This window comes from Leptonychotes weddellii, chromosome 1 (genome assembly GCF_054177405.1).
Source record: "Leptonychotes weddellii isolate Sample4059 chromosome 1, ASM5417740v2, whole genome shotgun sequence".
NCBI classification, from domain to species: domain Eukaryota; kingdom Metazoa; phylum Chordata; class Mammalia; order Carnivora; family Phocidae; genus Leptonychotes; species Leptonychotes weddellii.
Genome location: NC_138369.1, coordinates 29281049 through 29296704, shown reverse-complemented (window position 1 = coordinate 29296704; position 15656 = coordinate 29281049). Strand labels below are relative to the sequence as shown.

The 15656-nt window shown below is 37.9% G+C and overlaps 1 long non-coding RNA gene across 1 annotated transcript in view; it reads left to right on the top strand.

The window, feature by feature from the left end:
• Positions 1–7867: 7867 nt before the first annotated feature.
• The window catches only part of LOC145717058 (uncharacterized), a 10212-nt gene continuing 2423 nt past the window's right edge, over positions 7868–15656 (top strand). The window contains exons 1-2 of the long non-coding RNA XR_014140040.1: positions 7868–7990; positions 11978–12096. This is a non-coding gene — a long non-coding RNA (uncharacterized LOC145717058). The remainder of the gene's footprint in view (positions 7991–11977; positions 12097–15656) is intronic.

Genomic DNA, 15656 nt, shown 5'->3' with positions numbered 1-15656 from the left:
CTGTTTGAAGATTAGCTTATAATCCAAATGGAATGAAATGCATTAAACAATGATTGTTGATTCTTTCTAACCTCATTCATGATCTGAATTTTTTTTTAAGCTCATGAAATCACTAAAAAACCAAATGGGAAAGAATATCAGTGGGCAGCAGTCTTCAGCGTATAGACACAGGAAATGAAATTCTTGTGGAATAGGCATCAGAATAGGAAAGGAGTACATTAAACACAGCAGAGAAAACACAGAGGATAAGGAGTTAATTGTACTTTAATCCCCCAAATAATCAAATATTTATAAAGCAAATTTGTTGGTGTACCACAATAATTGCAGGGTATTTAATTTTTATTTCTGGTTGTTTTACCATAGGGCTTCTGAATCTCAGCACTACTGACAATTGCTGCCAGATTACTCTTTGTGCTGGGGGGCGGGGGGTGGGGAGTGGCTGTCCTGTACATTATTAGGTACTTAGCAGCATCCCTGGTCTCTACCCACCAGATGCCAGTAGCACCTCCCACAAAGATGTGACAACCAAAAATGTCCCCAAAGATTCTCAAATATCCCCTATGGGGAAAATTGTCCCAAGTTGAGAACCACTAAATCATTAAATAAAATGGTTAAATATATATATATATATATATATATATATATATTTAATGATTGCAAATAATAACTGCAATTAATTTTTTTTTATTTTTCATGGCATATTAACCTATTTGCAGCTTATTCATAGTTAAACCTGAGCAGGAACGTGTGATACAGCTATTTTCCCACTTCAATACTGTGGCATAGACTCATCATCAGTGATCTCTAGCCTTGCTAACAGTAAGAGAAGAGGAATCAAACCACCCTCATAGGTGTTGTGAATGCAAATGTCTGTGACATTAAAACCCTCATGTGTATGTAAGGACAGACTAAAGTATGGGATTGATAACGAACAACCCCATACTTCTAGTAGCTTAAATCACCAAAATTTCATTTTTCACTCTTGCTAATGCTCAACATAGGCAAGCAGGGATTCTGTTCACTGCACTCACTCAGAGACCCAGGCTGATGGAGCAGCCACCATGCAAATGTTCTTGGTCACTACACCAGAAAGAAAATGAAGGTGCCAAGAGCAGGCTGCCCCAAGATGGGCCACTCTTGTATGGATGTTATTTTGAGTTAAAAGAAATCAAAACCCAGCAGATTCAGGAAAAGCTCTTTACCTCCCATTCAATTGCCTGCTATTGACAAAGAACTTTTAACAAAGATTCCTCTTTACCGAAGAAATTTAGCTACATAACAGGGAAAACTTTGTTTTCTGAACATCTCCTCCCACCTTCCTGCTAATGGTCTTTGTCTCCTTTGTATTCTCAAACATCTACCCCTCTCTTAGCTCATATAAGTATCCTGTTGCCTCACTGTCTTTGGAATTTCATATTTGTGTGGATTCTCCATACTTATGCTATTAAATTTGATGTTCTCCTGTTTATCTATTTCACATCAATTTGATTCTTACTCCAGCTGAAAGGACATTGAAGGGCAGAGGAAATTCTCCCTCTTTAACAAGAGCCTATGGTAAACCATGCCCTGGGTTTTAAAGTTTTCATCTGAAAAGACATGCATCATTTCCCTTCCCATTTCATTTGCCAAGAAAGTCATGTGGCCACACTTAACTGCTCCTACAAATAGGATAGGAAGTCCAATTCTACCGTTCTCGGAAGGAGGAAAGCCAGAAACCAGCATCAATGAGGAACATACCATGCAAGGACTGTGCTAGACACTTTTAGTGACACAAGAATAGATAATGCCTAGTACCCACTCTCAGGAACCTGGCAGTTAAGAAGGGAATCTGCAGCGTACACACATAGGACTTTAAAGCAAGCCAGCAGCGGCTAAGATCACTTTCCCCCATCACATGGAACCAAAGCCATCTATCACAGGGGTTCTCCACCAGGGTGAATTTGTCCCCCAGAGGATATTTTTGGTTGGCACATTTTGGAGTGTTGCATGGGAGCCAGGGAGTTTGCTAAATATCCTACAATTCACAGCACAACTCCCCCCAAAAAGAATTATCTGGTCCCAAATATCTATAGTGCTGATGTTGAAAAACTCTGGGTTACGGTAATTTCCAAACTTTCTCACACACACTCCTAAATCCACTGAAATGAAAATCATGCCTTTCAAATGTCTGTAGTTGAGATTATATACACCAGTGCCCAGAAGCCCAAGTGTCCTCTACCATCATACATTTCATGTTCAAGCATGGTACTTTTATTCAGAAGTGCCCATCTTGTACATCTGTTTTGAGATCCACATGAGAGAGTTGACTGTATTTTCAATTATTTTTTCAAAAAGGCTTTGAAATTCAAATTTAAAGCATTGTTTTTCAAAACAGCACCATAAATATATCTGCCAACTTAATGAAGCAAGGTTTAGTCCCAATGGAAAAAAAAAAAGTGGCATGAGATAATTAGATGCTGACCATGGATAATAAGCTTTATATCAGGGCTATGGCAAGACCTTGACAGGGTCACCTTTTTCTAAGAACAGTCCACCATGATAGGAGTAGTCAGGAAATGATGGACCACCAGTGACCAAGGAAAGGGGGTGTTTTGAAGCTCTGGGATACTAAAGGAGTTTGTCAGACAACTTTTTACAGACACAAATGAATGCAGAAGCAAGAGAGGCATGTGAAATGAATTCTTTATACTTGAAGATTGAGAGCTGTAAGTAAACTACACTGAGGGAATTTTGACCTTCCAACCTCAACTTGTGTTTGAATTTGGATTTAAAGTTAGTTCCCAGACAGCAAGTTTTGTTTCCTGGTCTGAGCCGGAGGCTTGCAAAATGACTGACTCCAGAAGGATGATGTGATGCCTGGCAAAAGGATATTTGTGAGTTGTTAATCTGTGAATCAAAAGGCAAACCCTGGCCCAGCAGTATGTTAATCCTGATGGCTGAGAAGAAGCCAGTACAATCATTTACAAGAATGTACCCAGTTTGGGGTCTCCAAACTATGTTTGGAATGTACCAAATCAATAAATTGCTAATTTTTCCACCTGTGTTAGCTCACTGGCTCCTCAGGGGGTTGAAGCTTGTAGTGTAAATACAATCCAAACAGTTTCTTAATTACTCAGACTACAACAGGTCAGAGGAGCATGCCTAAACCCAGTTTGGAATTCTTTTATTTACTAGGTTCCTGCAGTCACAAGGGAAATTTAATTGCTATGCAAATTCTTCATTAAAAAAATGGCCCCTTTCACACCTGTCCTTGGTGAATACCAACGATTTTTTTTTTCTTTTATTCTCTGGGTTCTGTTTACTAAGTAATTATCTTTGTTCAAAGAGAATGTAGGCTCAAGTCTTTAGGAGTGATGGGTCATAATTCCTGCAACTTATTTTCAGAGTTTGGCACAGATAATAAGTATAAAAGTATACACAGACACAGGAATATAGCAAAAGTGGCAAAATGTTATCCTTTAGGTTTAAAATTTCCAAATAAAAAAAGTAAAAATAAATGACCAAACAACCCAGATTCGTGAGGTAGTAGAAAGAAGGAAGTTCTATGATCTAAGCTTGAAATCTTAAAATGAGACGGTATTAAAATTGTCTTAGTTTTTTTTTCCTTAGAGAAAATGTGGTAGAAATAAAAGAGCATTTGGATATGATGGAACACAGAATTCAAATCTTTGTTAAATGATACTGATGCCTCTCTTCCCAGGGTGTGTTTTCAGCAGTGATAGGGGATGATTCCAGACTTAGCCACACAATGTCAACTGGTTCCTTTCCTTACCAACAAAAAGGCATATTCAGAAGGATAAAAATAAAGGTATGCTTTTTTTTTTTTTTTTTTTAAGGATGACTCAGTCTGAGTTCACTTCGATTCACAGCACTGGGCTCTGAGCTGCTTGGCTAACTAGCCACAGATTGTGTTGAGAGAAAAAGTGCTTAATTAGCACTCAGTGCTTGCAAGACCTAACAATTTATTGTAGTGGTTTGTACCCCATCAACCTCCTTGTTGAATGATGCTGTGGACCGAATTGTGTCCCTCCAAAATTCATATGTTAAAGTCCTAACCCCTGTTAAATAACAAAAATTCAACTGAGTAAATTTTAAATCTAATTGGCTTTAATGAATGATTCATGTAATCAGCATCCCATCTAGCAAAAAGAAAGGAGCTCCAAAGAGCTACAGAAGAGAGACGGTTTTTAAAGGCAAAAAGTGTTTAAGACAAGGAACTCATAGGGGCACCTGGGTGGCTCAGTCGGTTAAGCATCTGGTCATGATCCCAGGGTCCTGGGATCGAGCCTCGCGTCAGGCTCCCTGCTCGGCAGAGAGCTTGCTTTTCCCTCTCTCTCTGCCTGCCACTCTGCCACTTGTGCTCTCTCTCTCTGTCAAATAAATAAATAAATAAAATCTTAAAAAAAAAAAGACAAGGAACTCATAAACAACAACAAAAAGATTATTTCGGGCAAGGTCTCCTTTCTTTTCCTCTGGGGGACAAAAGGAGTCTATCAGAAGATGACCTCCCTCATGCTAACCAGGAAATGCCAGACTGACCAGCTAAGATTATATTCCTGGATAAGGTTGAAAGTGCAATCTGGTTAGGTATAGTTTCAGTCTGCAGACATGGGCATGGCATAAGTGATTCCATTTTGGTCCTGTCGTCTCTTTTTTTTTTAAGTAAACTCTACCCCCAGCGTGAGGCTCAAACTCCTGACGCAGAGATCAAGAGTCACATGCTCTATTGACTGAGCCATTTGGGTGCCACCCTGTTGTCTGTCTCTGTCTCTCTTTTTTTTAAGATTTAATTAATCAATTTATTTATTTGACAGAGAGAGAGTGTGAGCAAGGAGACAGACACAGCAGGAGGGAGAAAGACAAGCAGACTCCACGCTGAGTGCGGAGCCTGACATAGGGCTCCATCACATGACCTGAGCTGAAATCAATAGTCAGATACTCAATGGACAGAGCCACCCAGGTGCCCCCTATCTCCTTTTTAACACCCCCAACTGTGAAGGTATTTGGAGACAGGGCTTTTGGAAGATAGTTTTAGGTGAGGTCATGAGTGGGTGGGGCCATGATGGGCTTGAAACCCTCTAAGCAGAGACACAGAGAGTTTGTGCTCTCTCTCTCTCCCTGCCATGGGAAGACACAGTGAGAAACCAAATAAATTTTTGTTAAAGTATAAGGGATAACATAAAGCTATAATTATTCAAAACATAACATGTTGTCAATGTGAATTAATGTTCTACAGGCTTCAATAATTAAAACTATCATATTAATTGGAGTGAGGTACTTGCATTGACTATTACACATATACACATATGTTTGTACATTACTACAAGAAGGTGAAACAGCTTTAGTTTTTAAATCTTTTGCTATATTACTGAGATGACTGGTGATTAATGAAATTACAATATAAACTAACATCAAACCATAGTATGTTTTAACATTTTTACTCTAGAAAAACAACAGTCTGATCATATAGAAAGAATAATATTATATGCCAATCTCATAATCTCAGTATCTTCAGGTTATTTTAAGAGTTGCCAAGTCTAGGGCGCCTGGGTGGCTCAGTTGGTTGGGCGACTGCCTTTGGCTCGGGTGGTGATCCTGGAGTCCCGGGATCGAGTCCTGCATCGGGCTCCCTGCTCAGCGAGAGTCTGCTTCTCCCTCCGACCCTCCTCCCTCTCATGCTCTCTACCATTCTCTCTCTCAATAAATAAATAAAAATTTTTAAAAAAAAGAGTTGCCAAGTCTATGCCTATTTCTTATTCTGAGGCAAAAATCTTAAAGCTCCTATTTTGGCATACTTTGTCACCAAATAGTCTCCATGTTTTGCCCTGTAGAAATATATACATTAGTTATATGGAGAAATGGTGGGCATATATTATGTATATGAAAGCTTGAATAGATTTATGACTTAAATACATTTAAATAAATTTGATATGTCTTTTGGCCATATTTTGGGGTACATACTAATTAAGAATTATTTTCTCTTTCTAGAAAATTCAACCTTTTTCATTACAAAGTGACACTCCTAATTTAAGTAATGCCTTTCATCTTAAAGTCTATTTTTTCTGATATTAATACAGCCACACAGTTTTTTTTAATTGGTATATACATGGTCTAACTTTTTTCTCCTTTTACTTTCAACCTTACTGTATCCTTGCATTTAAGTTGGCATGTACTTTTAATATGAATAGCACATATTTTATAGTCAAATCTGAAAATTTTGAAATAGAATGGTTAGTTCTAGATTCAGTGTAATTGCTGTGTATTTAATTTAAATATTAACATCACTGTATGTGCATCAGATTTTTTCCCACCCTATTTGTTCTGTTCCTTTTTTTAACTGATAAAGTATTTTTTTATCATTCCATTTTCTTTCCTTTGTTAGGAAGTTATAAGTACTTTTCCTTTTCTTTAGTAAATAATCTTAGTCATTATAATGCATATAAGATACATTGTTGATTTATAAAGGTCTACTGTTAATCTCTACTTGTTTCCTTTTTCCAGAAAATGTAAGGTCCTTAAAAACATTTTAATTCCATGTATCTCCCTATTGATATAAATGGCATGATTGCAGGAATTTTATCTGGCATAATTTAAACCCTACGTTACCATTATTGCTTTATATGATCAATGTTTGCTTACATTTCTACATATTTATCATATTCTTTGATGCTTTTTTCCTTCATACAGCTGTTTTCCCATTCTGGATTTTTTCCTTATGTCTAAGACAGGAAGAAAGCTCTCACACACAAAAAAAAAAACCATCCATACTTTCCTCTTGGTCTTGGACTTACCGGCCTCCAGAACTGAGAGAAAATAAATTTCTGTTGTTCAAGCCACCCAGTTCATGGCCTCTTACTATGGCAGTCCATGCTGACAATTGCAAATATTTTGTTATGAAAGCTGATAGGAATTTCAGAAAAGAGAGGATGCTGTAAGCTATATAGTTAGTACTTTGTAAACACTAAAGCTAGTCTGTGTAAGCTTTTCACATGGTGAATGGCTCTATTTTAACTTAAGGTATATTATACTAGGTAGACACATTCATGTGAATGATGACTAGATTGTTTTTTTAAATGTTCTTTAGCCTATTCTTATTCCTGGCCCATGTTCATTTATATTAAATAAACTATACTAACTGTTCTTTTTGTACACCTTTGTATAGCAAACATTTAGAGATTCTAATATTTCTGCATGTAGAACATTGCCACAATTGTATTATCATAAATTCCTGGGAAAGCTGATATCTAAGCCAAGACCCAGAACAGAGGATTCAGTATTGTGGTACTGTCCTATTTCTTTTAAGGCTTTCCTGACATCTCCTCTCAGTTGGTTTTCACACAAAAGAGAGTTAAAATAGAAGCCTTCTTACTTGAATAAAAAGTCTATTAAAAGAGAGTCATACCAACATGATACAGAGTTTAAACTTCTAATTTGAATTCAAAGCATAAACATTCTTTTCACCAGTCTTTTAGTGTAAAACCAGAGTCTCATCTTGGACTAACTCTGTCATTTGGAGTCTGCGCTATTTTTCTTCCTTACACAGTATCTGTATTGCAAAGTTTATGGTTTCCATTTTCAGTTTCTTTAAAGTAGAATGAGAATTTAAAGAGATTTGAAACAACTACATGCAGAATCATTCTAGGCTTTTATGGTCCCCTGTAATATTTTACAGTTGTTTTAGCCATACCTAATTTGACAGGATTTTTTTTTTAAGTGTCTTTATAGAAAGAAGTATTGTACCATTACGTCCTAAGGCAGGGGTTGACAAATTACTGCCCGTAAGCCAAATCCAGCTCCTGGTTTGTTTTGTATTGTCTATAAGCTAAGAACAGTTTCTACATTTTTAAAGGATTGGGTTTTGTTTTGTTTTTGTTTTTAGAAAAAGAAAAAAATATATGAATCTGAAAATGTTTACAATCTGGCCTTTTACAGAAAAAGTTTGCCAGCCTCCACCTTAGGACATCAGAGACCTCTTCTGGATTCTTTGCAGGTACAACAAGTGAGAGCAAGGGGAGTTTTAAGTGCCAGACAAAGAAATGGTGTTCATGTTTTTTGCCAATGTTCTACTTACCCAAACTTAATCATATTGATTCCCCCTAACTGTGGGGGAGGCTGGGAATTGTTGCTTTTTTGTTTATCCTGGAGACAAGAGATGTAGTAAAGAAATATCATTTGTTTCCGTCATATGGAGTCTTTTCTAATCAACTTAGAATAGAAATAAAAGTTCTCTTATTTTGCTCTCATATCTCATTGAATTATGTGTTATTTATGTGACATACAAATCACAAGAGTGCAGCCGACATAAAATATTTGAAATATATAAATGACACTTGATAAGTCTACAGCTCAACTAATGGGATAAGGAGGACATGAGCATCTTGGAGGGGAATCTTCTAACCTGGAGGTTTCCGCAGGCCCAGATTATCAAGCATTCTGTGTAGTTGATGGTTTAGAGCAGTGCTTCTTGACAAGAGGTGATTTTGCCCTTCAGGAGACATTTGGCAATGTCGGGAAATATGTTTGGCTATCCCAACGAAGAGAGTGGTACTAGCATCTAATTGGTGGAGGCCAGGAATGCTGTTTAACAACGTACCATGCTCAGGACAGTCTTTTGCAACAAAGAGTTATCTGACTCCAAATGTTAGTAGTACTGAGGTTGAGCAACCCTGGATTACAGAGCATTAGTTGACCTGGCAAGCTCCTAAGTGGAGGTTTGTTAAGAGAGCCTCTATTATATGTATGTAAGAATTAAGTTGGTCAAAATATATAGGAAGTAAATATTTGGAAATTGTTAAAGTTCCTAAGGAAGCCAGTTAATTCATACCTTTACCTCCCTCTGGATCCTAAACACATTGAGATTTGGTATAGAAAGCTCAGGGATAAGTATACTAGCTTTCTATCTGGCCAAGCCTGAGCGGAGAACATAATATGGACAAATGGCAAAAGGAGAATTCTGAATGCTTCCCTTCAAATCTGGAGGAAGAGAGATCTGTATCTTATCAGCACAGGGAGTCCAGGGAGATGGAGAGAGTGAAACCACAGAAAGAGAACAATGTTGAACTCATCAGTGTCTCTTAGCAGAAAAATACAGACCATGGATGGCAGAGTTTTCATCATCTCATTAATTCATTTCTCTTTTCATGAGAAGTGTTGAAAAGGTGATAGTTTCAACCTTTCCAATTTTGTGGAATTTCTATTTTATTGTCTAGAAAGGACTGTAGAAAGAGGAAAAGGTTGGTTCCCCTCAATTATGGTGGAGAAAGCCCCTTACCTGTAGGGAGCCCACTTTTTTCCTCTCTCTTCTACCTTGACTGAATATAGGATCTTGAGCAAGTCACAACCTTACAGACCTCAGTTTCCTCTTGTGGGTAATAATCCAGATTCGTTGGCAGAATGAGGGCTGGCTTAGATAATCCATAGAGATCTCTTAAAATTGTAACATCCCAAAGGACACACGGATGATTTCAAGACAGCACAAAGCGTATGCAATTATGAAATCTTGGCTGTAGATCAAGAGTATAATCTCAGTCTTCTAAATGATTAGAAATTGGGCATGGGGAGAAACTGTTTGAATGGAAAAGGTATAGGCATTGTAAGGCATGATCGTTCTGAGCACAGTGTCTTCTTGGGCCTCAGTGATAGCTACCCCTGTGAATTGGAAGTTGGTTATTCTGTTCCCCCAGTTCTCTGTTACCTTGGGCTCTGTGAATGTTCTGACCCCAAATTCAATTATTTCTTTGCATCTTCCATCATTTGTAATTCTCATGTTCTGAGGTTTTCTTTAAAACAGCTCCAGGATTTTTAAAAGTCACCTAATACATTTCTATGATTGGTACTTTGTGGTGATGGGGGCAGTATACATACAGGATTGAGACTCAGAGGCAGGAATTTTAGTCATGATTCAGCCTTTTCCCGGCCTAGTGATTGAAGGAAAGTCACTGATGCTTTCGAGCCTTCACTGTTTCATCTGTAGAATGGGGAGAATAAAAGCACTAAACTCTCAAGGCTCTTGTGAAGGTTAAGTGTGTGAAAACACTTGTAAAACTATGAAGCATGCACGAATGTTAGAAGTGTTATACATTCTTCATCTACTTGTAGTCACCCTCTGGGACATCATAAAGTCTTCTTTGCCTTGAGGAATAAACATGAGGGAAAGAAAGTGCCTATTTACTCAATCATTAGATGTGTAGTTGAAGAATACTTGGGGGTCCCTTTCTACTGATTCAGACATCTAGATGTGTTTCTAAGGGTCCTACCTCAGGCTGACCACTTGAGGGCAAAGAACAAACCCTCTGTCTCACCGCTATATGCACTTAATGGTAAACAGAGGCCCCTGAGGACCCTACCTGACTAGGGGCCTCTGCCTAAGCCACAGTGGCTCCCGAACATGTGATTGAATGGGTTCAGAAATGTTCAGAGCCATAATACTCCATCTCTTTAAATCTCAGCTTTGGAACCTGCTTAACCTCATTAGAAGGAATGACATGAAAATGTGTTATCTAAAAAGCCTTTTTTTCTTGTTTGCTTATTAGATAATTGTCACAGATTAAAAACAGGACTAAGAAAAGTCAATACTGCAATATAGTTCAGCTAGAATTTCAAATGCAGATTTCTAAGAAATAACTATCTCACCCACCACAGTTCTGATGAGTCTCCATAGGCTGGCTGAAAAGGTGGACCTTGCTCAAAACAACCCTCTCTGTTCACACTATTGGATTCAATTGGTTGCCTGGCACCACTGATCACAGGAAACCCCCATTGCTGCCCCCTTACCTAACTTAATTAAACTCAGAATTACATCCCTTCACCCAGGAATTTGGCAATATATGCTTTAACAGCCATAAAAATGTCCATTCTCTTTGACTCAGTAATTCTACTTTGGGAACTTTCCTAAGGAAACAATCCAAAACATGGAAAAAGCTATGTGACCCAAAATACTCATCCCTACTTGATTTATAGTATCAAATGATTAGAGAAAGCATTTAGGTCCACCTTTAGGGAAACAGTTAAATCAGTTGTGAAGAGGCCAAGGGCAGGTCGCCCCCAAGATGAGCCACTTTGGCATGAACATTATTTTGAAAGGAAAGCAATCAAAACCCAGCAGATTTAGGAAAAGCTCTTCACCTCCCACTTAACTGCCAGCTTGTACCAAGAAGAGAGCTATTAAGAGATTCTTCTTTACCTAATAAACTTATCTGTGTAAGAGGGCAACCTTTGTTTTACAAACACCTCCTCTCACCTTCCTGCTAATGTTCTTTCTCTCTTTTGCATCTCTGACTCATAACCCTTTCTTAGCTCATACAAGCCTTATGTTGCCTTACTGTTTAGAATTTCCTTGTCGGTGTGTATTTCCCATACATACACTATTAAATTTTATTTTCTCCTGTTAATCTTTCTCATGTGAATGTGATTCTAAGTCCAGCTAGAAGGACCTTGAGGGATAAAGGAAATTCTTCCTCCCCAACAATTGTGATGTATGCATTCAAGGGAACATTGTACAATCAATGAAAATTGTAGTCATGAAGGTTATATTAAAATATGGAAATACCAATGATATAATGTTGAGTGAAAAAGTAGAATTTACAGTTATTAGCACACTCTGATTATGTGAAAATATGGCTAAGAAATTCACCAGAATGCTATTATCATTTTTGTTAGAGTTGTGAGATCATGGATGATTTTTGAAAAATATTTTTCTCTTTTGATGACTATATAGTTATTTATAATACATTTGTTAAAGATTTACACCTCTGAAACCTGCTTCCATCCTCATTTCTGACCTAATCTGAATTTATGGAATTAGATAAAAAGAACCTCAGAGTTATGGGGATTGATTAAAGAAGGCATTTGACACTTCCTACAAATAAAAGGAAATTTCACAAAGATATGAAAGAAAAAAAGTGTGAGGGTACCTAGGACATGTTAATATTACTTGATGGGCTGTAAATGAGAAAAGCGTGCTCTGTTTTATTTCTAGGTTTGGAGAAGAAAATATCTCAAGAAATGAATGCCTGGATAGGAATGGCTGCCAAGCAATGATCTGAGCAGATTTACAAGGGTTTTTAGAGCACAGAAGGCCGAAAGTGTTTTGTGGTGGTAAGAACCTTGCTTGGGGGTTGCTGAGCCCTAGGTCCTTGCTCTAACTCAGACAGCCTCTGTCTATCTGAACATTATTCTAAAATGAGGACTGTATTATTTCTAATGTCATTTCCAACTCTGAAATTCATTCATTCATTCAACAATTTTTTTTAAGTAGGCTTTACACCCAACATAGGGCCTGAACTCAGGACCCTGAGATCAAGAGTCACATGTTCCATTGACTGAGCCGGCCAGGTGTCTGTCATTCAACAAATTTTTATTGAGCACCCACTGTATTCCACTAGGTATTTGTGGGGCTAAAAACAAAACAACAAAACAAGATAAAATGAGAATAGTACATGATTCCTAATCCCCAAATAAGCATTTGAATCTTATTTTAGGGACAGGGAAAGGAGCAGTTCAACAGTAGGAAGACTTTGTTTTGAATCTATCTTTATAAATAGGTACATGAATTACACTTTATTTTTTAATTTTTTTTAAAGATTTTATTTATTCATTTGAGACACAGAGATATATATAGAGAGAGAGAGCATGAGCGGGGGAGAGGCAGAGGGAGAGGGAGAAGCAGACTCCCTGCTGAGCCAGGAGCCCAATGTGGGGCTCGATCCCAGGACCCCGGGATCATGACCTGAGCCGAAGGCAGATGCTTAACCATCTGAGCCACCCAGGCACCCCAAATTACACTTTAAAAAAATTACCATTCCCCTTACTAAGACAGTCAAAAGGAACATTCTCATCTGTCCATTAGTGTTGATACTATGTTCAGTAAGTTAAAAAGCAATTACAGAAATTTAATCTCTGCCTAAGAGAACTCATGTTCTAAGGATTCAAGCAAGATTATAAATACTAAAAAATAGCTTGGTATGACAACCTAGTTGGGAGATACATACCCTATATTTTGAACTTAGATCCTTTATTGTATCTTGGTTCTATCCCTCTCTTGTCATCATTGTTTACATGTTCATTTCCCAAATGGACAGAGTGTAATTCTAACATTCTCAAATTACCTTCTCATAAGAAGGACAGAAGAACGTTAACAGTCTAGCTGAGACTTCCCACTAGGTGCCAAAACCCAAACCTTTATTTAATGTTGACATAAAACTAGACTGAGACACCCACTAGTCAAATACCATAATGTAAACTTTGCCAGTGACAGACTCAGTGCTTTAAGTCAGTCTGTAAGTTTTAGAATTCTGACATAGTTTCCTTTTTTTCACTTATTACTGAGTCCTTCTGTATTCCTAGACCTTCTCTTAATAAAAACAGCTAACACACACCAGACATATGCTGTGTGCCAGGAAGTTTGCAGAGTACCTTACATACACTATATGATTTTTAATCTTTACCAAAATGCTATAAGATAGGTACCATTAAGTAGATAAGAAATTAAGCATTAGCTAATGGTGACAAAATGGTAGTAATAGGGAATCTACACAGTAAGGTTAATGATGTCTATAATTTTGAAACTGTCACTAAAAAATATAAACTTTCACTTTATGTACAACATCTGCAATCTTGACAATCCCTCATGTAGTGAATGGGGTGCTACACTGCTGAGATCCCCTCTATCTGGGAGTTATTCACCCATTTGCTAGCCCTGAAATGGGCTGATAGGCCTTAGGTCAGTGTCTCAGGAGATTGCCTCATCTGAAGAGAGCTGCCTTTGCTCAAGGCCAGAGGACTTCTCTCCAAGGACTGGTTAAAACAGGGATAGGAAAGCCCTAACATTGGATATCCTAAAATAGCATCCTGTGGGATTGACTGGGGCCTGTGCTAGGCCTGCTCCTTTCCCCTCTCCCGTACGTACTGATCTCAATATCATTCCTTAATAAACTTCTCTACTCAGCGTCTGCCTCCCAGGAACCCAACCCAACACAGGAACCCCAAATTTGTCAAGAATCACACAATTTGGGGTGCCTGGGTGGCTGAGTTGGTTGGACGTCTGCCTTCGGCTCAGGTCATGATCCCAGAGTCTTAGGATCAAGCCCCACGTTGAGCTCCCCCTGCTCAGTGGGGAGCCTGCTTCTCCCTCTCCCACCCCTGGCCCCTGCTTGTGCTCTCTCTCGCTTGCTCTCTCAAATGGATAAGTAAAATCTTTAAAAAAAAAAAAGAATCACATAATGTCAAAGCTTGGTCAGCAAATGATTATAAACTGTGTGATTGAATAAATGAATAAATGAATGAATGAACTGGTTACAAAGAAGTCCCTGTTTATCCATTAAACATACTCCATCGTTTGCCTGGGTCAGTCTTACATTATTTGAGAGTTTCAGGAACATATTCCTTGCATAAAATGTGTTCATGATGCTAAGTGCCTCACACACATTATCTCGTTTATTCTTATAACAACCCTGTGAGATAGATACTGTTTTATTCCCATTTTGACTATAAAGAAACTGAGGACAAGAGTGGTTAATATTTTGTCCAGGTAAGTAAGCGAAGATGCACAGCTGAGATTTGAACCCATGTCTTTCTGACCCTAGAATCCCCACCATGCTATATTTTCACACTGGCTAATATCTTGGTTTTCTCCAAAGTCACTTACGTATAGAAATAAATAAATGCTTTTTACTTGATTTGTTGATTTGATAGTACTTAAAACATACCTTTTGATGGGGATAGTTAAGCATTTGAAAATGACCTTGATCTAACTTGAAATTTGCATGGAAACTCTACCCTGGTGCTCTGCCTTACAGGAATTTGGCCACCAAATAAGTTGAAGGACTTCAGTTTTTTTACCTGTGTCTTGGGTTCCAGGACAGGAACAAACACATTGTACTATTAAAGCTACATTTGGTGGTTGAGGGAATGAATGAATGAATGAATAAGAAAAATGTCTTCAATTTAAAATTTTACCGGGGGGGTGGGGTGGGGAGAGTACTCCCTTACATGTTACAGAAAATTATTTTGTGTGTATATTTACCAAACAGTATTTTAATAGATTGACTTTTTGTGTCCCCTGAAGAATAATGACTAGGCGACAGAAAACTGATGTTTGAGTTTGAACTGAGATGAACAGTAAACACCAATTAATATTGTATTGCAAAGAATCATAGGTTTTAATCAACTTAATTAGATACTGATTGAACTTATATTATGTGTAAGATAACATGAAGAGAAAATAGTAAAGACCCAATCCTGATAGCAAAGAAGTTACAGTGTAAGATTATGAGGACACACACAAATCTGTAACACAGATACCATGTGATAAATGCCAGAGGACAGACCAATGAAGGCCTGTGAGAAGAGTAGGAAGGAGCAAACTGATTTGGCGGGAAAGAGAGGTAAAATCTTCCTTCTGTAGACTCCTGAAATAGACTTCTTTTTTTATTATTATTATGTTGTGTTAATCACCATACATTACATCATTAGTTTTTTTTTTATTCTTATGTTAATCCCCATACATTACATCATTAGTTCTAGATGAAGTGTTCCATGATTCATTGTTTGTGCATAACACCCAGTGCTCCATGCAGAACGTGCCCTCCTCAATACCCACCACCAGGCCAACCCATCCTCTCACCCCCCTCCCCTCTAGAACCCCCAGCCTGTTTTTC